Below are 22,088 nucleotides of genomic sequence, written 5' to 3'. Positions count from 1 at the left end.
ACTCCATAAATACCTGCAAGATTAGTTCTGTGAATCACAGGCAGCACATATCTTGCTGTAGGCAGTTCTCTTCCCACTGAAATCATCGCTAGTGCAAGTGTCTACTCAGAGGATCAGCACGGCATCACAAGGCTCATCTGCTAGGAGGAGACCATTTTTTTTAGAAATAGTAGAAAAGATAACTCATCTGAGTCTTGCATTCCCTTCCAAGGTGTCATTGCTAATGGAAACGACTACTTGAGCAAATGGTTATTGTGAGTGTTTTGAAATTGCAGGGTAAAGTCTGCTTATTTAAGTGTGCTCTATCAACAAAATCCAGGTAATTAGAAAGATGTTTGTGGTTTGGATCCCAGAGCATTGGAAAGATTTTTTTTTTTAATAGGACAATTGAGAATTCACTTCATGTCTCCCCATCATCGGTGTTATTGCTGGTGATTCAGAATAGTCGTGATGCCCAGATTATGAAATGGCCTCCCTGGAGTTTCATATTGCCCACACAATCAAGGTTTTCTACCAAGCCGTAAAGATTGTTATATTCCTCTGGGTTTAGCCATGAATGATTTTTAATACCTGGCTGTTTGTGATTGACTTTTACAGTTGTACTACTTTCCTGGGAATACATTGCTCTGTGTGTGTTCGTGTGTGTGTTTTTGTGTGTGTGTGTGTGTGTATGTGTGCGTGCACGTTGTTTTTTTATGACAGTTGATGCTGTTTTATTTTGTTTACTTTTTTATTTTGCTTTGCACATTCTATCTGTTTCAAGAACCTGCGGTTTTAAAAAAAAAATCTTAGAAGTAGAAATTAAAAAAGCAACTAAACTTGTAGCACTATAGCAATTACTTGGTCTATTGAGAGACCATAGGAAGCAATTCAAATGAAAGAACCCTACCAGCAGAATGGCACCTAAGCCACAGGAGTTTCCTTAGATATCACCAAAAAATAAAATGCAGCCGGCTTAAAAGCACTACTGGCAATACTATGGCAGTAGGGATGACAGGGCTGAGAAAGCATATCATGCAATATGCTATGGATGGCTGAGGATCTCTAAGATTCAGCCAACTAGGATAGAACAAAAACAACTGATGAAAACTATCCTACTAACTATAAGATATTTCTTGCTTTACCCCTTACATCAGGGGTGTCAAACTCGTGTTGTCATGGTGTTATCACGTGACATATTGGGACTTTTTTCTTCTTTGCTAAACCGGTGTGAACATGGCCAGCACGTGATGCATCTGGCCCATGGGCCAGTGAGTTTGACAGCCTTGTCTTACAACAACTTAAGCTGACTTGAGGCAGGAGCCAAAGAAGTTTGGTCCTGGTTGCTATCTTTCTGGATTCTGCTGAGATTCTGCTTGGAGAATGTTGGTTGCCATCCAACCATTGGCTGTCTCTGGAAGAATTGTATTTAGGGGACTTCTTTTAAAAAAAGGAAGGTATAGGAGCAGCCTCGTTCCAAGTGTTGTTAATTGTTTCTTTCTTTCCCCAAAAGGATGAGTGTAGGTGCTTTGAGGTGAAATGTTAGAATTTCTCCACTTTGGAATTCAGGTGCAACCCAGCAGGGTCCTAAGTGGCGAGGGAAGAACTGAAGATGGAACCCAGAGTTATTGTAAAATGAAGTCTGCTGGATAGAGATATGTAGAGCATTAGGGTAACTTGAAGCAATAGCCGAGTCCAGTCGTCTTGCTAGTACCTATGTAGCAGTGGTGATACTGCTCAAATATCGCAGTGGTATACTGTATCTAGCCATCCTATTCTGAGTAATAAACAGTAGACTGGTAGAGATTTACTTCGAGGAGTCTCAATAGGGTCTTCTAGAAAATAGCAGTAATTTTGCTCCTGGATCTGAGATAAAGCAGACAAACAGATGGAAGACAGGGTAGAGGAACATATTGGCAATACCCTTGGTGGTAACGATACCTTTGCAAGAGATAAATAAAAGGTTCTATTTTAGTGAAGTGGTCCACTGCTGTGTGATGATAAACCCTAGAAAGTGTGGAAAGTCTATTCAAAAGCTGAATTTTCCAGCACTTGGAGGCTTGCCTGGAAATCTTCAATCTGATTTAGATAAGACAAATGATATCAGTATATCTCAACCTTCAGACCTAACCACCAGAAGTCCCAGATAATTAGATCTATGGTCATACACAAGTTGAAATATCCTGCTGCAGGTGTTTTGTGCACTAGCCTCAGCATTTCCTCTCACAATTTAGGTTGCTTAAAAGGCAGCTGCAATGTTACGAAAGAATTCTCAGTCTCAAACATAATTTTTTTTTGCACTGGTTTCATAGGTAGATCTGTAGCATCTACCTCACAGTTTTAAAATCTGGTCAAGATATTACTTGTTGTACATCTATGCATGTAGAAAACCAGGAGATTGCAATGCAAGAAGAGGTAACATCAGCAAACAGGTTACTTCCAGTACCTAGGAGACTAGATTGCTTTAAGTACTCTCCAAACAAACCCATTAGGGTTTGTTTAAGTACTCTCCAACAACCCCAGCTGTTGTAACAAGATAGTTAACTGTGTACGTCTTGGCAGTACTTATGGCTTCCTCACAAGTCATACACTTTTGCATAGCAAGACTGTATGGTCAATTATGCAGGATGATACTCATTTTTAGGGGGAATAAGACTGCATCCGTGCATTGTACTGACAGACAATGTATCCAGAAAGGCCCAGGGCACTCCAGAGTCTTCTGTGCCTCATGTGTCAGCATCTCCCCTTTGGCTTATTTTGCCGTAAGCACTTTGATACCGACCTGCAATCTAAATGACTTCCATTCATATTTTTTAACATGTCGTTTTCTTGTTCCATTCATAATTAAATTGATATCTCTATTCCTCTGTCTTCACATCTATTGTATGTTTCCCCTTACTTTCAAAGGAAAGGTGAAACTAATGTCATAGTAATGTACTACTAATTAGTGGCAACTAATTAATTACTACCTTAGTAATTAATGCCGAACACAACTACTATTTTTCTTATTTCATTTATTAATTCAAACTCTTGAATAGAATAGAATAAAATAGAATTTTTTATTGGCCAAGTGTGATTGGACACACAAGGAATTTGTCTTGATGCATATGCTCTCAGTGTACATAAAAGAAAAGATACCTTCATCAAGGTACAACATTTACAACACAATCGATGGTCAATATATCAATATAAATCATAAGGATTGCCAGCAACAAGTTATAGTCATACAGTCATAAATGGAAAGAGATTGGTGATGGGAACTATGAGAAGATTAATAGTAGTGCAGATTCAGTAAATAGTTTGACAGTGTTGATGGAATTATTTGTTTAGCAGAGTGATGGCCTTCAGGAAAAAACTGTTCTTGTGTCTAGTTGTTCTGGTGTGCAGTGCTCTATAGCGTCGTTTTGAGGGTAAGAGTTGAAACAGTTTATGTCCAGGATGTGAGGAATCTGTAAATATTTTCACGGCCCTCTTCTTGATTCGTGCAGTATACAGGTCCTCAATGGAAGGCAGGTTGGTAGCAATTATTTTTCCTGCAGTTCTAATTATCCTCTGAAGTCTGTGTTTTTCTTGTTGAGTTGCAGAACCGAACCAATTCAAACTCTTTGCTGCTTGTTTCTCTTACATTTTAAATCACAATACTTCATCTACTATCATTATTACTAGAGAAGCCCATAGATGTTGACTTCCACTGCCGCATCATGGCTTTGCTCAATCAATGTTTTACATAATGTTTTTTAGTAAGGTTAAAAAGTTAGAGACTAAGTTACCAGCCTTAATGACACCTATGTTACATGTGACATTCTCTAGCAGCAGTATAGGCAATACTGATTAGGTTAAATACATTTGACCCAGAATGACATAAATGAGTAGCCTATCAACACTGAGGTACATACAAGATACTGATGCAAACATATTTCTGGAAACTTTTTTTTTTTTTAAAAAATACATTTAGAGTAACATAAAGCGGCTTGATTTTGGATCAGAGTTTTATTAGCTATGTGCAATAAAATTTATATGACGTAAGTCATTAAACCAAGAGCCATTGGAAGGAAGTCCTGGAAAGGACATTTCTGAATGCAGAAATTGATTTTATAAAGGAAAAAAAAATAGGAGGAATATAATAGCTTTTTCTAATATTGATGCTCTCCAGATATGTTAAACTGCAACTCCTGGAAATTTAAGTCATTTTGCGGGCTGGATAGTCCATTCTGGGCTTGGCAATCCAACATACTTGGAAGGAATCTCTTAGAGAAAGCTGCAGTAAGGTAATAAATGGGTTCCCATTCTTCTTAAATTGGTCTTAATGCAAAAGGCTTTTAGGTTGAAAGAATCATTAAAGATTGGTGTAACAAGGGACTAGAATGATTGATAGACAAGTGGAAATGATAACACAAAGGTCAAGTCTACCATCCTGCTGAGGCTTTTCAAACCACAGAGATTATTTGTATAGCAAATGGCTGATATTTAACCTCATATTAATGGACCACTATATGTTTGTTCTAGGGCCTAGAATAATCTCTGTGTTATATTCAATTTCTTCCCAGTAATATGTCCCTCAAGAATTTTTTTACTTATTCCAAACTCTTTGAATGTTAGAAAACATTCATCTTGAGAACCATAATTTGTTGCTGGTGGCAAGAATTCAGGGAAAATCCTGAAAAATGCTGGTGGCAAGGATTCAGGATTCACCCCATTCCTAAGAGGTCTGTAAGGGGCATGCATAAGAGCACCAGCATGCCTACCGTCCCTGTCCTAATGTTCCCTTTAATTGTATTCATTTTATGTATTCAATTCATGCTTATACTTATATATATTATCTAATACGTACTCGACAAATAAATAAATAAATAAAAATCAGGGAGTGTCCAGTTTTTCTGAAAGAATACTAGACATTTCAGGAAAAACGGAGTACTGTGGATTCTTAAAAACTTCAGTTCAATCACCGGAGTTTGAATGGTGTTGTTTTATGTATCACATCATCCCTTCTATTAATGATATTTAGGAATACTGTTGGTAATATTGCAAAAATTGGAGAAATGGAAAATATATCTAATTGAAACATTTCCAGACCAAGCTGTATCTCAAAACATGAAACAATATTTCTGCTTGGTAAGAGTTTTTCAAATTGGAGAGCCAGTTTGATGTAGTGGTTTAGAGACCCAGGCTTGAAACTGGATGATTGTGAGTTCTAGTCCTACCTTAGACACAAAGCGAATTGGATGACATTGGGCCAGTTATTTTTTCTCAGCCCTAAGAAACAGGAATGGCAAACCACTTCCCCAAAAAATTGCCAAAAAACTGCAGGGACTTTCCCAGGCCATTGCCAGGAATCTAAAACTGACTTGAAGGCACCAAAGAAAGAGGGAAGGGGGCCTGGCCACTTTGGAAGTGCTCTAAGATCAAAGCATCTTTTTCCTACTCAAAGCAGTGTTATTTTGAATTCAGGACACTTCCAGAAGGATCCAGCCCTGTCTTAAACTTAAAACAATTATTTCAAGCTTGAAATGGACCAGTTTCAGATAGAAATGAGTCAAGTATAAAATGTTTTGCGCAGTGCTAGGGAAAACAGCAATAACCGTATAGTAAATAAAAAGGATGCCACAGGGACTTCCTGGAGAGGTATGATGAACTGAAGACAGTTCTATGAAAGCAAAGGCAACAACCTTCTTTGTAAGGATGTAAATTGAGACAAAAGGCAATCATGCTGTGGTCACTGTTGGAAAAGGATTCTTTTATTTGTAGATCATAAACTGAGTTTAGACTGTTGCGGAAGTTGAGATCAAGGCAGTTGTTGAGTCCAGTGTTGTTTGTTACTAATTGACCCAGTCCCAGAGTAGTAACAGCATTGTTCAGGGTTGCATGTATAGGTTCAGTTATACATTCATTTAGGGTCCAATTAATAAGAGGTAAATTGAGGCCACCAAGAAAGATAAGAGGGTGTGGACAGGAAACTGCCCACATTAGTAGTGAAGTTAGCTTGTTTGCATGAATGAGTTCGTAATCAGGGGTTCTGTAACATAGTAAGAAGCGAAATGTGGAATTTAGGGACAGTTTGCAGACAATGGTCTCAGGAAGAGCAAGTTCCCATGTAACTTTAATCTTTTTCAGATCTAGGGACTTTTTATAAAAGATAGCAACACCAATCGCTCTACGGATTTCACGGTCGGACCGGTAAGCATGATAGTCACTTACTGTAGTAATGGAGTCTGGGAAGGATATGTTCAACCATGTCTCGCAGACAAATATAAAGTCGAATAGAGCCGTATTTAGTAGGAGGAGAAATTCAGGCATTTTGTTTGCGAGGTTTCCTGCCTTAAGTAGCTTGCATTTAAGGTCTGTAGTGGTGGACTTGGATGAAGTTGGGGGCATGCATGCCTAGTTTTGGTTGTTGGGGGGATGGTTGTTGGGATGCGGGCCGTTGGTCTTGCGTTTGATACAGTCAGCGCAGTAGACCCAACTGTATGTATGTATGTACTATATGTAAATGGCAGGCCAAGGGAATGATCAGGACAAAGAAGCTTTAGGGTATATACAAAAGAAACTGATTGTGATTTTAAAAATTAACAGGAAAATACAAATGATAAATTAGGAGAAACTGGAAAATGTTTTCTTATTGGATCTACAAGTGGCTTGTTAAAGCCCTGAAGAAATCTTTGTAAAGGGATAAAAAAGCATTGAAGAGAAATCAAATCCAACAATATTTATTGTAGGATCCAATCTGGGTCAGTCACCAGGACCAAAGGTTGAGTCTTCCAAGCTTTCAGATTCATGCTGGAACTCAGACTCAGGGAACTTGTATTCTGGAGCCCCTCCTTCCCTGAGGAGGGGCTCCAGCATGAATCTGAAAGCTCAGATATCTCTGATCCCAGTTACTGATCCAGACTGGATTTTGCAACATCATCACGGGACACTTACAGTTGCCTTCATTTATAACAATATTTATAGTTGTATTTATATTTAAGTTGTTTTCATCTTTCTTTCTCTCTCTCTCTCTTTTTTCTTCTTTCTTTCTTTCTTTCTTTCTTTCTTTCTTTCTTTCTTGCTTGCTTGCTTGCTTGCTTGCTTGCTTGCTTGCTAAGGCAGACTTGATATGCTACTTTCAATTGACTCTTTCAATTGACTGTTATATAGGTACATTGATTACAGCCATTCCATTGTGTTCTTTTACTATTAATAAAAACCTAAATTCATTTACATATAATTGCTTATTCATACTGTGCTACCCTGCTAATGTTTTGTATGTCACTTGTATTTATAAACAGTGTTTTTACTTTACTGATTGAACGTACCTATTTCTAGGTAGACATTTTTTTAAAATCTTGACTTGTTTGGAAATTTGCATTGGTTATGCCAGATGATATTGACGCTTACACTATATAACAAATTAATTCCGCTGTAATACATTATTGTTATGGTTATAAATAAATAAAACCTTGGTATTAGGTTCATCCAAACTATATAAGTGAAATTTTCTTTGCACCGAAACTAATTTGACGGACTGTGAATAACCTATCTAACTGATTTTAATAGAATGAAAATTCAATCAACTTGGTTTAGTTCCAAGCCAATAAATATTAAGGCAATGGGTTAGTATACATATGTTAGAAGCCTTATGATTTGTGCTTTTCATGCAGCCCAATCTAATTCTTGAATTTATTTGCATTGATTTTAGATCTGCTGAATTAAATAGCATAGTGCTGCAGTGCTGAGTTTTGCAGTGTTTTGCAACATAATGCTATGTTTCAGTTCTTCTTTTCTGAAAACGTCTGTCTGTAGAGGTTCAGTCATGATTTTTACTCAGTTTCCTTTTGAACAAGAGATTTTAGACACTTCTGTTTGACGTGGCTGTGAGGCCCAAGAGTCCAGTACAGCTGCATCTGGTCATTGTCACCATTAGGAATGCTATGGACTTGGACATCAATTGCTTCCCATTAAACATATTGTGCACGATTGCCCACAATGTGTGTTCTCTGCACAAGAAGACCTGCACAAAGTAACCCCAGAGAGGATTGACTGGATAGCTGAATTGGACATCCAGTTATGAGGCCACTGCTGTAGCTCTGTAACTACGTGGATTGTGCATATATGTTTATTTCTCTTTTAAATAAATAACTAGCAAGAGAAAAAAAGAAAAAATGTAGTTGTTGAAATAAAATACTCTAAGGTGAAGTGCCAAAATGATGCCCCTTTTCCAGCTAACTTTGTTCTTTGGCGATAGAAAGGGAAAAAAGGAGTTCCGTGAATTAAAAAAAAAGGACATGCATGTAATTACCAGCTGATAAGGGGTGAAATCCAGCAGGTTCTGACAGGTTCTGGAGAACTGGTAGTGGAAATTTTGAGCAGTTTGGAGAACCGGTAGCGGAAATTTTGAGTAATTCGGAGAACCGGCAAATACCACCTCTGGCTGGCCCCAGAGTGGGGTGGGTATGGAGATTTTGCAATATCCTTGCCCCAGGAGTGGGATGGGAATGGAGATTTTGCAATATCCTTGCCCCAGGAGTGGGGAGGGAATGGGGATTTTGCAGTATCCTTCCTCTGCCAAAACCAACCAAGCCACGCCCACAGAACTGGTAGTAAAAAAATTGGATTTCACCACTGCAACTGATCAATAAATCCATACAAATACCTTATTCTGCAGTGATATATTATAGTACCTGATGGATTTGGGGGACAAGCTTCAGCTGCTGAAAAGTTCATTATCACAACTAAGCAAACTGGCCATAAGATAATACAGTTTTGCACTTAGGTCTTTTTAGATAATGCAAAGATCAAGCTGTATGCTCGGTTTCATGAGAGACAAACGCTGAAGAGCTCTGTTCAATTCACTTGATTAGCAGAGCTCTAGATGCTACTTCCAAAAACGCTTCAGAACAGCTTCAAACCTCGGAGAAAGAGTACTGCTCCACTCTTCATTAAAGCAGCTTCTTCAATCTGCAAAACAGGGGAAAGTCAGGCTTCTTTGATTAGAAAGTGCAGGGGTGCTGTGTTCCTATAACCTGGAGTACTTCTTCAAATCGTTTTCAATACCTATGCAGACTTATTGATGGGCCTTGCTGGATCTACTCTTGCCACTGAATTTCCAATTAACAAATACGTAAGGGGAAATTTCTTCGGAAAATGTCTGATATGCTTAGGATTTAAAGAAAAATAAAAAAAAGAATAATGTGCAACATGTTTGCCGGTTGTGTCAATGTGAGTTTAGGCTGCCAGCCAGACAATTGGATTATGTTCAAATAAAGCTGCAAAACTCAAGATAGCAAGAGCAACAGCACTTAGACTTATATACCGCTTCACAATGCTTTACAGCCCTCTCTAAGTTGTTTACAGTGTCAGCATGTGGCCCTCATCAATTTGGGTCTTCATTTTACCAACCTCAGAAGAGTGGAAGGCTGAGTCAACCTTGAGCGACTGAGGATTGAACTGCCAGCATCCAGCAGTCAGCAGAAGTAGCCTGCAGTACTGCATTTTAACCACTGTGCCATCACAAGATGACAGTCAAGAAATATAACAAACTCTAACATACTGCAGCCATCTTGTGCTCATCCATAATTTTGTAGAGCAGAACTGGCAGACTTATTTATGAAATCAAGACTCCCTCATTCCAAGATATACTACCAAGACATTGTCTTCACTGCACAAAGAAGCCCTCCATCAAGGAACTGAACAGCTTCAAACCGGTTGCTCTAACATCTGTAGTTATAAAAACCTTTGAAAGGCTAGTGCTGGTCCACCTGAAAATCATCATGGAACCACTGTTAGACCCCTTGCAATTTGTCTACTGAGCAAATAGATAGACAGATGATGCTGTTAATATGACTCTGCGCAACATCTTACAACATCTTGAATCTCCAAAGACCTATGCAAGGGTCCTCTTTATAGACTTCAGCTCAGCATTCAATACCATCATTTCAGATATTCTTCTAACTACACTAAATCAGCTAACTGTATCTGACCACACTTGTAAATTGATCATAAGCTTCCTAACCGACAGGAAGCAACAGGTGAAGCTAGGCAAAATCACATCAGATACCTGTCACATCAGGGGCCCTGCAGGGCTGTGTGCTCTCTCCACTTCTTTTCTCTCTATACACCAATGACTGCAGAAAAAACAAGTGCTACCAACCTGCCATTCCATTGAGGACCTGTATACTGCACGAGTCAAAAAGAGGGTTGAGAAAATATCCTTCCTATTACCTATCTCCCCCCACTTATGACTATAACCATGTTGCTTGTGTTTTTATGATTTATATTGTTCTGTTTGTTTCCTAGTATGATTTGATTGCTTATTAGTAACCTATGACTATCACTAAGTTGCATCTAATGATTATAATGATTCTTATTTTTTTCTTATTTTTTTCCTTTTATTTACACTGAGACCAAATGCACCAAAGACAAATTCCTTGTGTGTCCAATCAGAATAAAATTCTATTCTATTCTATTCTATTCTATTCTATTCTATTCTATTCTATTCTATTCTATTCTATTCTATTCTATTCTATTCTATTCTAAATCCACATTCTATTGCAAAACAGGTAAGGAGCAAAAAGAATAAATACTAAGGCATTGCAAAAAATAATGGTTGGGCAATTTATTCATTTCGTTTTTCAGGATTTATGTGGCCACCCATCTCACAATCACAAAAGTGATTTATGCCTTTTCCTTTTCTGGATGTACGCATTTATACAAGGTACATCTGCAATGAATACAATAATTTCTTCACAAACTACTGGTTTAATCCATTTTCAAGTGATAGAATGCCTATTTTCAGAGAAATCCAGAGTAAATGTCATTAGTAGAAATCCAGCTGATAGTACAACAGTTTGACTAATCTTGACTTGTTCAACATTGTTGACAGAGGAATCACACAGTGACACAATGTAGTGGTGATAGTGAGTCTCCTTGGAAAAAAATCCCTCTCTTGATATTAACCTAGCCCAGTTTATCACCATGAGCCAGCAACTGTGTCTTCCCTTGTGCCATTGATTTTTGCATAAAGCTTCTGATATTTCTACTATTTCTAGGCACTTAATTATACAATCATGGGGCAGGGAGTTGAATGCCTCATTTAAGCAATCCAAGTTACATTTAAGTAGGTCTTCCTTCTTCTTCAATTTTCCGAAAATATATTATCAGTTAGGAGCTGATCTTTTGTTCCTCTGTTGCTTGGGCAGTTTCCTTTCAGGTCAGGGGGACAAAGGCTGTTTTCAACAAGATGCTGTTGGACTGCATCACTACCACACCAGTTAGTAATTCAAAAGTTATTGATAAGCAAGTAATTAGCCTGTAGTTGCCAGGTACTGCCCCTTTTGTTGGATCTTTCATTATTGGGTAGGTTTTGCCAGAGGTTAACCGACCTTCAATTTTATCTCCTTGCATTATGTTGCTAAACTGTGTGGCAATGAGCAGGTGTTGTTATGATTATTGCATAGCCATCCAGATGCTTAGACTGGAGTTTGCATTTGCATCCACCCATTGAGTTCTTCTCAATAGATAATAGACAGGTGTTCTTATTGGATGGTATTAAAAGTTTTGTCTATGGAGATGCTCAGTCATCCAGGTCATGGTTGTCTCAAAGGTGCTTTTTCAAGAGGTGACTGGACTTTCTGGTTTTTATTTGAAGACATTTCACTTCTCATCCAAGAGATCTCTTCTTGGATGAGAAGCGAAACACCTTCAAAGGAAAAACAGAAAGTCCACTTGTTGTCAGGCCTGGAAACCATATTAGACTTTAGGGTTCCAGACGCTGCCACATTTTTCCCCTGAGGGGAGGAAGGGGGGCTGAGGGGTATGGTAACATTCTTCAAGCAGTCAAGGTCGGATGGTGTTCACATCTGCAGGAAGAGTGGCAAGAAGATATTCGAATGAACTGGAAGAACGTGGGACCATGTGACCATCAAAGGGGTCAGGGGGGTGGGACTCTTGGGGTTTGTATAACTGGGGAAAATAATCCGGAAATTCAGTTTTGGAATTTCACTCATCGTGTGCCAGTTTCCTCATGCTAGTAAAGAACTCTGGAAAACAATGGCTTCTGAGTTTTTTTTATGCAGAAGAGGTTTTTCTGGAACCTTGACACTTGTCTCTTGAAAAAGCACCTTTGGGATATTAAAGGTACTGTTGAAAGATGTAAGTTGTTTCAGGTAAAGCTGGTTTTTTTTTGCAATTTACTGATGGTGATTTTGTCAGTGCTGATGGTGTTCAAGTGGTACTCCGGTTGTTTTATTATTGTTTGTTGCATAGTCAGCCAAGCAAAGATAGTAGTACCAATAGTAATCGATGCCATGGGTGCAATCGCAAAACAACTGGAACACCACTTGAACACCATCAGCATTGACACAAATCACCATCAGTAAATTTCAAAAGGCAGCCTTACTCAGAACAGCTTTTATCCTGTGACAATAACTTTAACACCATTTAATATCCATATCTACCTATCCCAGGTACTCGATATGGACTCGATATGTGGGCAAAAATGTCAAAGTCAGTCTGAACATCTGGATGTCATTCTATTTGTATTTGTAGGTCTTCATAGTATTATTAATTGCACAGCCAGTCAGATGTTTAGACTAGATTTGGCATCTTTATTCACCTAACCAGTCCTTCTCAAGGACCTGGGATATTGTTGTGGTTATTATTTTGAATGGTGATTTCATTGATTTCTTGCATGCTACCTAGAGAGTCAAGAATAAAAATATATTAAAAATAAAGAAATACATATCTTGGACACCCATCGGATGTCTAACAGAGATGGTATTCAGAAGGTTCTGACCAGTTCTGGAGAACCGGTAGCGGAAATTTTGAGTAGTTCAGAGAACTGGTAAATACCACCTCTGACTGGCCACGCCCCCATCTATTCTCTGCCTCCCAAGTCCCAGCTGATTGAGAGGAAATGGGGATTTTGCAGTAACCTTCCCCTGGAGTGGGATGGGAATGGAGATTTTACAGTATCCTTCCCCTGCCATGACCACCATGCCACGCCCACCAAGCCATGCCATGCCCACCAAGCCACACCCACAGAACCGGTAGTAAAAAAATTTGAATCCCACCACTGATGTCTAAGGACAGAGAAGCGAAAGAAAACTGCAGAGAGGTAGATTTTTACATATCACCGCATTTCTATTCTGTGGTGCATTTGGCCAATGGTAATAATAACTGGCCAGGATTACATTTGCATGCATTTCACCTATATTGTTTTGGGTGGGTTTGTGGGGGGAAATTCTCCTGGCCTATTAAAAGAGAGGAAAAGCTTTCCAGAAGCGGTAAGGTTAAATATATAATTATAGCTTTGTGTTTATGTGGGGTAGGTTTACATTTTACTCACATCTAGGTTAAATTATATATTGAAGTCACATGGTGTTTGATGCCTGCATGCAAGACATGCTGGCATACTAATTAATAGAAAAATTGATATGGTGCCATGAATGCACTCTACCTAGCCTTATTACTTATTGCTAAAATCAGCTCAGTGCCAGGATTTATTGCTTCTCACAGGCTTGACCCTGTCGGCCAATCAGAGCCGCATATATCTTCTAATTAAAAAAGTAATTTCCCTAGTGAATATAGATGCTTTCTCACAACAAAGTTACACATCTGTGCAGCCAGGAATACCCCGATTGCTCTTCATCCATCCTCCATAGATTTGGGACTAATGCAAGGCTATGAATTTTATGTATTTTACCAAAGAGGAGACCAATTAGTTTGGGGGGGGGAGATCAATATTGCTGAACCTGGGTATATCCATCATTCAGTAAATCCTTGGAATCACCGCTCAGATGTTGTTATTGCAACATCTCCCCCTCCCCACAAGTAGAAGCGATTGTGCTCTCTGAAGGATGTAATCTGAGCTTGATGTTGTCAATGATCCATCACTAGAGCCTCTTAAAGTTGCAATAATACAAGGGCTATGAAAAGCGAAAGGGATGTAAGTGCCTTCAGCTTACAATGATAATGAGTACAACAGTTTGCAGGCATAGCAGTAAATCAAATGAACTGTAGCTATAAAAGAAGTGCTTTGGCAGTTGGATGGGATGCTGGACCGCTTCTGCAATAAAAGAAACCGTGCATACAAATGAGAAGCCATTTATCTCCTGTTTTGGGGGGAACCACCTAGACAGCACATTGATAAGGTTGTTTGCACAAAGCTCGGTATCTTCTCTCTGAAACCAACTCACCTAAAGTGATTGCATGGCAGGCCTTGATGCTTAAATAGATGATCTGTGAGAAAGAAAGAATAATCCATTTTTAGAATGGAAACGGAGCTAAAGACGTTTTTCCATTTGCTGCCTCACAGCCACTTCCTTAGTACAGGGCTCCCCAACCTTGGCAACTTTAAGCCTGGTGGGCTTCAACTCCCAGAATTCCCCAGCCAGCTTTGCTGGCTGGGGTATTCTGGGAGTTGAAGTCCTCCAGGCTTAAAGTTGCCAAGGTTGGAGACCCCTGCCTTAGTAAATACTTGATTGAGAAAGTAACAGGAGCTTTAAAAATATTATTTTTCCTCACAAAAGGCTTGTAAATATAGTCATAAATGCATTAAAAACCCAACATTTAAAAATTGGACACTTAGTTCTTGTTGGTTAACTTGAATGTGTGGGTGTCGATAAATAAAACATATACACGCTGTAGAGACCCATTTTCTAACAAATAAAAATCCACTGGGGTGGAAATCAGGAAATAATGAACTGAGACTTTAAAAAAAGAAATAAAAATGCTTATGGAGGGAGGAGACACTTTCAGTCTAAAGATGCTAATAGGGCGAGATATTAGGAGAAGATAACACACAGACCTCACAAACATTGTCACCTTGGCATTAACTGTGGTTTGAATGAGGGGAAAATGAATCTACAAAGTATGAGCCTGCAATATCTGAAATATTATCTCTTTGCACATAATCAGGTGCTCCATTATAACAAAATTTCCAATTCTCCAGAACTGGTCAAAACCCGCTGAAACCCACCTCTGGTGCAGAGCCTTTCGCGCATGCACAGAACGTAAAAAATGGGACGTGATGACGTCCAGGCAGGTGGGCGGAGCCTCCTGCAGCCATCACTACCATTTTGCCTGAACAGGATCGAACCGGCTGAATACCACCACTGCTTCTAGTCTCCCAGCAGCCAGCCTTCAGAAGCAGTCACCCTGTCATGGAGGTTCTTTATTTTGAATAGGCAGCCGAGCTCCCTCCTTCTACTCCCTTTGTCATTGTCATAAGTCGAGGGTGGAAGATCAATAGCACCAAGACCAAAACAAATGCTTGTGAAATGATCAACGAATTGCCTAAGAACTGCAATTGCACGAACTGCATGTACCGTTATGGTGGGCAATCCTTTCCCCACTGATCATGGGCAGCCCCTAAGACTATCTCTACAGCCACTCACAACTTAGGTCACTTCATAAGCAAAACAATAAATTTCAGCAATGCCATTTCCCCAACTTTTTTTTCTTTTTTTTTTAAAAAGTGCTTTAAAACTGACCCTTTAGCAACCCATGGGGAGTCCTAGTGCTTTGACTCATGGGGTCCCCAGCCAGAGAAAGTTCACCAATTCCTGTAATATTAAAAGAAACTTGCATCTCATCTCATTACAAAGCTAAGTATATGGCTGTACACCGCCCTGAGTCCCTAGGGAGATAGGGCGGTATAAAAGTATGAATAAATAAATAAATAAATAAATAAATAAATAAATAAATAAATAAATAAATAAGTACCAGGGGTGCTATTCAGCAGGTTCTAGAGAATCGGTAATGGAAATTTTGGGTCGTTCAGAGAACTGGCAAATACAATCTCTGGCTGGCCCCAGGAGTGGGGTGGGAATGGAGATTTTGCAATATCCTTCCCCTGCCACACCCACCAAGCTACACCATGCCCACCAAGCCACGCCCACAGAACCGCTAGTAAAAAAAAATTGAATTCTACCACTAACTACCATCTCAAACCGAACAAGGAGAAATGCCTTGCAAGGAGAGCCATTGTGACAGAAGCAACTTGCTGATGATCCAATCTTTAATCTTATAGGATGCCAGATTATCTGCAGATGACAGGAGCAGATGGACAAATATTGACCAACACCTGCTACTATGTCATCCGCCTGGGTCCTGGCCCCTCTCAGGCTAGAGTCTATTAACTAACCGTTTTAAGGCTGTAAATCCAGCAGGCAAACTATAAAAACAGGCTGCATTCAAAGGGACTGGAGTTCACAGCAGAAACGAACTTATCGCTACAGTTATGCAAAGGTTGGGTTTCCCAGAAGGCTTCATGGTGAGGATTATGCAAACCCTTCAGAAGAGATGTTTTGCTTTGGAGCAGGGGTCTCCAACCTTGGCGACTTTAAGCCTGGAGGACTTCAACTCCCAGAAGCTGGCTGGGGATTCTGGGAGTTGAAGTCCGCCAGGCTTAAAGTTGCCAAGTTTGGAGACCCCTGCTTTGGAGCGCAGAACTGCAAGCTAACCATGCGATTGAAACAGCTGTGTATTTTGCCACGTTCACACAGAATTTGGCTCCTGGTTAGTCTTGACATGCAGCAGTAAGCACTGTCGCTTCATTTTGCTTTCTTTCCCTTGCCACCAGGGGTGAAATCTAAAAATTTCCCCTACCGGTTCTGTGGGTGTGGCTTAATTGGTGGGCGTGGCTTGGTGGGCGTGGCCAATAACAATAAATAATAAAAATAATAAACAAAGTATAAAAAAACAATAAGAGGTATCAAAAACCATCTTTCACACTTTACACACACACAACACAACACAACTGACTCACACACAATGTAAAAGCAGCTGCACTTCACACTTCACACAGCCACAAAAAGCTCAAAAACCACCTTTCACACTTTACACACACACAACACAACACAACACAACTGACTCACACACAATGTAAAAGCAGCTGCACTTCACATAGCCACAAAAAGCTCAAAAACCAACTTTCACACTTTACACACACACACACAACACAACACAACTGACTCACACACAATGTAAAAGCAGCTGCACTTCACACTTCACACAGCCACAAAAAGCTCAAAAAACCAACTTTCACACTTTACAAACACACAACTAACACACACACAATACAGCTTTCTGAGATTTTGTGTGTTTGTGTAGTTAGAGTGAAACACTACAGAAACACACCAAATCTCAGAAAGCTGCACAAATATTTTATTTTATTTTATTTTATTTTATTTTATTTTATTTTATTGTGGACTTCAAATCCCAGAGTTCCTCAGCTAGCAAAGCCAGCCAGTTGATCACCGAGGAAATAGATTAGCAGAATAGATTGATTCTGTCTTTTCTGAAACTGAAACTGCTTTCGGGCTGTGGCCATGCGTTCCTCAGTAATCAGGTAAGTGCCTTAGAGTTAGAATCTCTACTCTTACTTGTAGAAAACATGTTTTCTACAAGTAAGAGTACAAGTAAGGTTCTGCTGTTTTTTACTTTTAAAGGCCTGTTTCGGCTGAAGCAAAACCGGCTTTTAAAAGTAAAAAAAAAACACCTCTGCTGATGGTTGGGCTCAGCAGAAGCAGGGGGGTGGGGCCAGAGATTTTTGCTACCGGTCCTCCGAACCAGCAGCCGCCATCGCTACCGGATCGCGTGATCCCGTCCGATCCAGGAGCATTTCACCCCTGCTTGCCACCCAGTATCAATACAAAGCAACTATGGTATAATTTTGAAGGAAAGTACCCAGGCAGAGAGCCATGGAGAGTAGTTCCAGTATCAGGCTGCACTGATGTTATTATGAGAAGCTCTTGCTTCTTCTTGAGCAGTAGGTTGGTCTCCTACTAAGGTCAGATTTCCTTTATTTTCCTGATCTTACCTCTTCATCAGTCTGTAGATTGGACAGGATGAATCCAAATTGGAAGGACCAGATTTAGGAAATGTGGTTTCTGACACCATCTTTATCACTGTTGGGCTGGCATTCTCTTGGTCTCTTCTTGATCTTTCTTCTGAACTGAGAAGCCAGGGATATGATATCTCACTGAATCAGACAGCTCCAGTAAATAAGCAAGAAGAAGAAGAAATAGAAAGAAAGAAGAAATAACAAGGCAACTCTTCAGCAACAGCAAGAAAGGCTGGTGATGTGTCCAATGACTCCAGGACCAAAGCTCCAACCTCAAGGGAAGGTTCTTTCTTCATGATATTGTTAGCAGTGCTATTCAAATAATGGGTGATAAACAGCGTATGGCATTATGCCTGGAGACCTCTACTACTTATCTGAGGTGACATGTAAAGACTTGTTTCTTTTCTTTTTGCTGGATTTACCCAAAAAAAAAAGTTTTTTTTAAAGTATTGAAGACATTTGTAATAAGAATCAACAAACATTTGAATGGATGACAAAGATTGTTATCTTTTTTAAAAAAAAAACAACAATGCAAAGTTGGTTTGTTTAACCGGAGACATGGGGTGAGTCTTTTTGGATTTGACTGGAAAAAGGTAGTATATTTAATTTGCTTATTTTTATTTATTAATTTTTATTTTATTTTATCAAATTTAGAGACTGCCCATCTCACCCTTAGCGTCACTTTTATTTTAATAAGATACTTAATAAATATATCATTTGTTTTATTTATTTATTACATTTGTATCCTGCCTTTATTACTTTATAAGTAATTCAAGGCAGCAAATAGACTTAATATTCCTTCTTTCCTCCTCCTCTTTTCCCAATAACAAGAACCTACTCAAAATCCCAAAATCTTCAACCAAAAACTGTCTACTATTGACCTCACCCCATTCCTAAGAGGACTATAAGGGGCGTGCATAAGAGCACAAAAGTGCCTACCGTTCCTGTCCTATTGTTCCCTTTATTATATCAAATTAACATAACTGTTGCATACTTTTACATATATATATATATATTTTCTTTCATGATGTGTTGTTTTTATTTATGACGATGTTTGTGTATACTGTTATGACAAAATAAATAAATAAATAAAAATCCTGTGAGATGGGTTGGGCTATGAATGACTGGCCTAAGTTTGCCCAGCTGATTTTCATGCTTAAGCCAGGACTAGAATTCACTGTCTGCTGGTTTCTTGGCCAGCACCTAAACCAGTACACCAAACTGGCTCTGAGTCTTTTTATTTAACACTGTCAAACTAAGTCTGCATTACTATTAATCTTCTCATCATTCCCATCACCCATCTCCTCCCACTTATGACTGTATGACTGTAACTTTGTTGCTTGTATCCTTACGATTTATATTGATATTGATTGTTTCCTGATTGCTTATTTGTACCCTATGGCTATCGTTAAGTGTTGTACCTTATGATTCTTGATGAAAATATTTTTTCTTTTATGTACACTGAGAGCATATGCACCAAGACAAATTCCTTCTGTGTCCAATCACACTTGGGCAGTAAAAAACGCTATTCTATTCTAAATTCTATTCTATTAAAGGAAAGAAATTTGGGAGCTTATTCTTTTTAGAAGAAATTCTCCCTTTTTGTTATGCTAAATCGTAATCTTTGTTTATGTTAGGATACCGAGATTACTTTCATAAATGTGGACTTGTTTATAGTTTATAGTTGAGATATGGAATGTTGATTTGGGGTGGCTTTCTTTGGAATTGTTGGCACTTGGAATGGAAAAATATTGTGTATTGGAGTTTATCTCTTTTAAAGGAGAAATGATCCCACTTATCATGTTAAACTTGAGGGGGGGTGCTATTTCCATTAGGATACTGAGATCATGTTTTAAATGGCTTTTCCTTAAAGCTAATGGCTGAAATGTGGGATGTAAAGATGTAAAGAGTTTATAAAATTGAAATTGTTTATACTTGTCAAGATGAAGATGGGAAGTTGCTTTGTGCAGAAAGGGTCTTTTTACCTTTTTTGCTTTACTGCACTCTTTTTTTCCCTTTCCCCTTTTTTTAGTTTGTGTTATCTTTATTGTTGTAATTAAAACTTAATCAAACCTATATAAACTTACCTTTTTTACTATAATGATGTTTCATTCTGCAGTTTGCAAGCCAGAAATCATTCATAAAATAAACTATTGCCCTTTCTTCTTAGCGCTAAGCTCCATTTTTCTTTTTCTATGGCAATGTTTTAAATAATAAGCAATCTAAATGCAATAATCAATGATCAAATTACACTAACCAATTAAAGTTTATTAAAGAGTAACATGATAGTTCAGATAACGGAGTCCAATATTACTTACTCAGTTTGTATATCTCCCTAATCAAGACTCCCAGTACTTTATAAAGATAAAAATGAAACAACTCTAAAATCGATATTAGTACCATAATAACAAAATAAAGCATCTTGACAGCATCTGCTTATCCCCCAAATGCCCACTGGAACAATTTTGTTATCAACATTATACCATTTTCCAGGTCATATTAAGAATCCTAACAATGAGGTTCCCTACTCTCATTAAAGAGGAATAGACAAAACATTGTGAATGCTCCAACACTGGAAGTTTTTAAGATGATGTTGGATAACCATTTTTCTGAAGTGGTGTAGCCAGGGGGTTGGACTAAAAGACCTCCAAGGTCCCTTTCAACTCTGTTATTCTATTCTATTCTATTCTATTCTATTCTATTCTATTCTATTCTATTCTATTCATTGAAGGATAAAACCCACAATAATCTAACCGGGTCCTTTTTTCTCCAGCAGAGAGAGATTTAAGGCCCCACGTCTTCAACCTTGACACAGCCTGAATCCCCACGATGATGACTTCTTATGTTGACTTTCTCTCCTGGCTCCTTCATAGTGATGGGAGCCTTCACCCAAGGGCCCTGGGTGGCTCAGGCTGTAAGACAGCCTGTTATTAACAGCAGCTGCTTGCAATTACTGCAGGCTCGAGTCCCACCAGGCCCAAGGTTGACTCAGCATTCCATACTTTATAAGGTAGGTAAAATGAGGACCCAGATTGTTGGGGGCAATAAGTTGATGTTGTATATAATATGCAAATGAATGACAACTATTGCTAACATAGTCTTCGGAGAAGGGCGGGATATAAATGTAAATAAAAATAAAATAAAATAAAATAAAATAAAAAAAGGAGATACAAAAATGAGAGCGTCTCTTCCAGGGTGAGGTGAGGAATGAGAAAGAGACTATCCCAGATGGAGAAGTCTATCTCTTCACAGCATTCCTTCTACCAATATTTCTCTTCTCAAGTCATTCCAGTGTCATTTTGATGTGATACGGATGGCAAATAAATTTAATAAAGAAATAAAAAGTAGAATAGAATAGAATGGAATGGAATGGAATGGAATGGAATACAATACAATACAATACAATACAATTTTTTATTGGCCAAGTGTGATTGGACACACAAGGAATTTGTCTTGGTGCATATGCTCTCAGTGTACATAAAAGAAAAAAATACATTCGTCAAGAATCATAAGGTACAAAAAATATTTAAAAATAATATAATTAGAAATGCATTATTGAGGGTTTGGAGGAAATATCAATACAAATTAGATGGAAAGATTCCAATATGGGCAAACCCGAGACACATGATAGAAAATATAAATATATATCAAAAGATGGAGGTAGTTACTTATAAAGAACTTCTTTGTATGGAAAAGGGGGAGTTACAATTAAAATCTAGAGAAAAGATGGGGGAAGAAGGGAAAAATTATACATGGTTCCAATATGGACAACTACAAGCTAGATGGAAATTAGATCAAAAAATAGGTGTTAAGCAAATTGAGGATAATTTGTTAAAACAAATGAGAGATCAAGGTCAACAGCATATTAAGAGGTTGTATAATGTATTAGTAGAATAGATTCAGAGACTGATTTGGTTAAGGATTGTATGATTAAGTGGGCACAAAATTTTCAGCAACCAATAATGTTGGAAACTTGGGAAAGAATTTGGGTGAGGAATGTTAAATTTACACAAGCGCAAAATATGAGAGAAAATTTTATAAGATGTTTTATAGATGGCATTTAGACCCCAAAAATTGTCATGTATGTATCCTAATGTACAGGCTAAATGCTGGAGATGTGATTGTGAAGATGCTACTTATTATCATATATGGTGGACTTGCAAAAAGTTAAAGCATTTTGGATTAAAGTATGGTGGATCATGCAGAATATTTTGAAAAGAAGATTAAGTTTACCCGCAGTTCTTTTACTAGGAATAATTATGGATTGTACAGCTATAGAGACTAAATT

General features: G+C 38.4%; 1 long non-coding RNA gene across 1 annotated transcript in view; it reads right to left on the bottom strand.

Annotated features, from left to right (window-relative positions):
- Positions 1–8,649: 8,649 nt before the first annotated feature.
- Positions 8,650–22,088, bottom strand: part of LOC131192406 (uncharacterized) — an 87,587-nt gene continuing 74,148 nt past the window's right edge. The window contains exons 2-3 of the long non-coding RNA XR_009153732.1: positions 14,151–14,193; positions 8,650–8,913 (exon numbers count right to left, since the gene is read on the bottom strand). This is a non-coding gene — a long non-coding RNA (uncharacterized LOC131192406). The remainder of the gene's footprint in view (positions 8,914–14,150; positions 14,194–22,088) is intronic.

This window comes from Ahaetulla prasina, chromosome 2, assembly GCF_028640845.1.
Source record: "Ahaetulla prasina isolate Xishuangbanna chromosome 2, ASM2864084v1, whole genome shotgun sequence".
Taxonomy (NCBI): Eukaryota; Metazoa; Chordata; class Lepidosauria; order Squamata; family Colubridae; genus Ahaetulla; species Ahaetulla prasina.
Note: the sequence above shows the minus strand (reverse complement) of the source record. Positions and strands in the feature narration are given on the sequence as shown.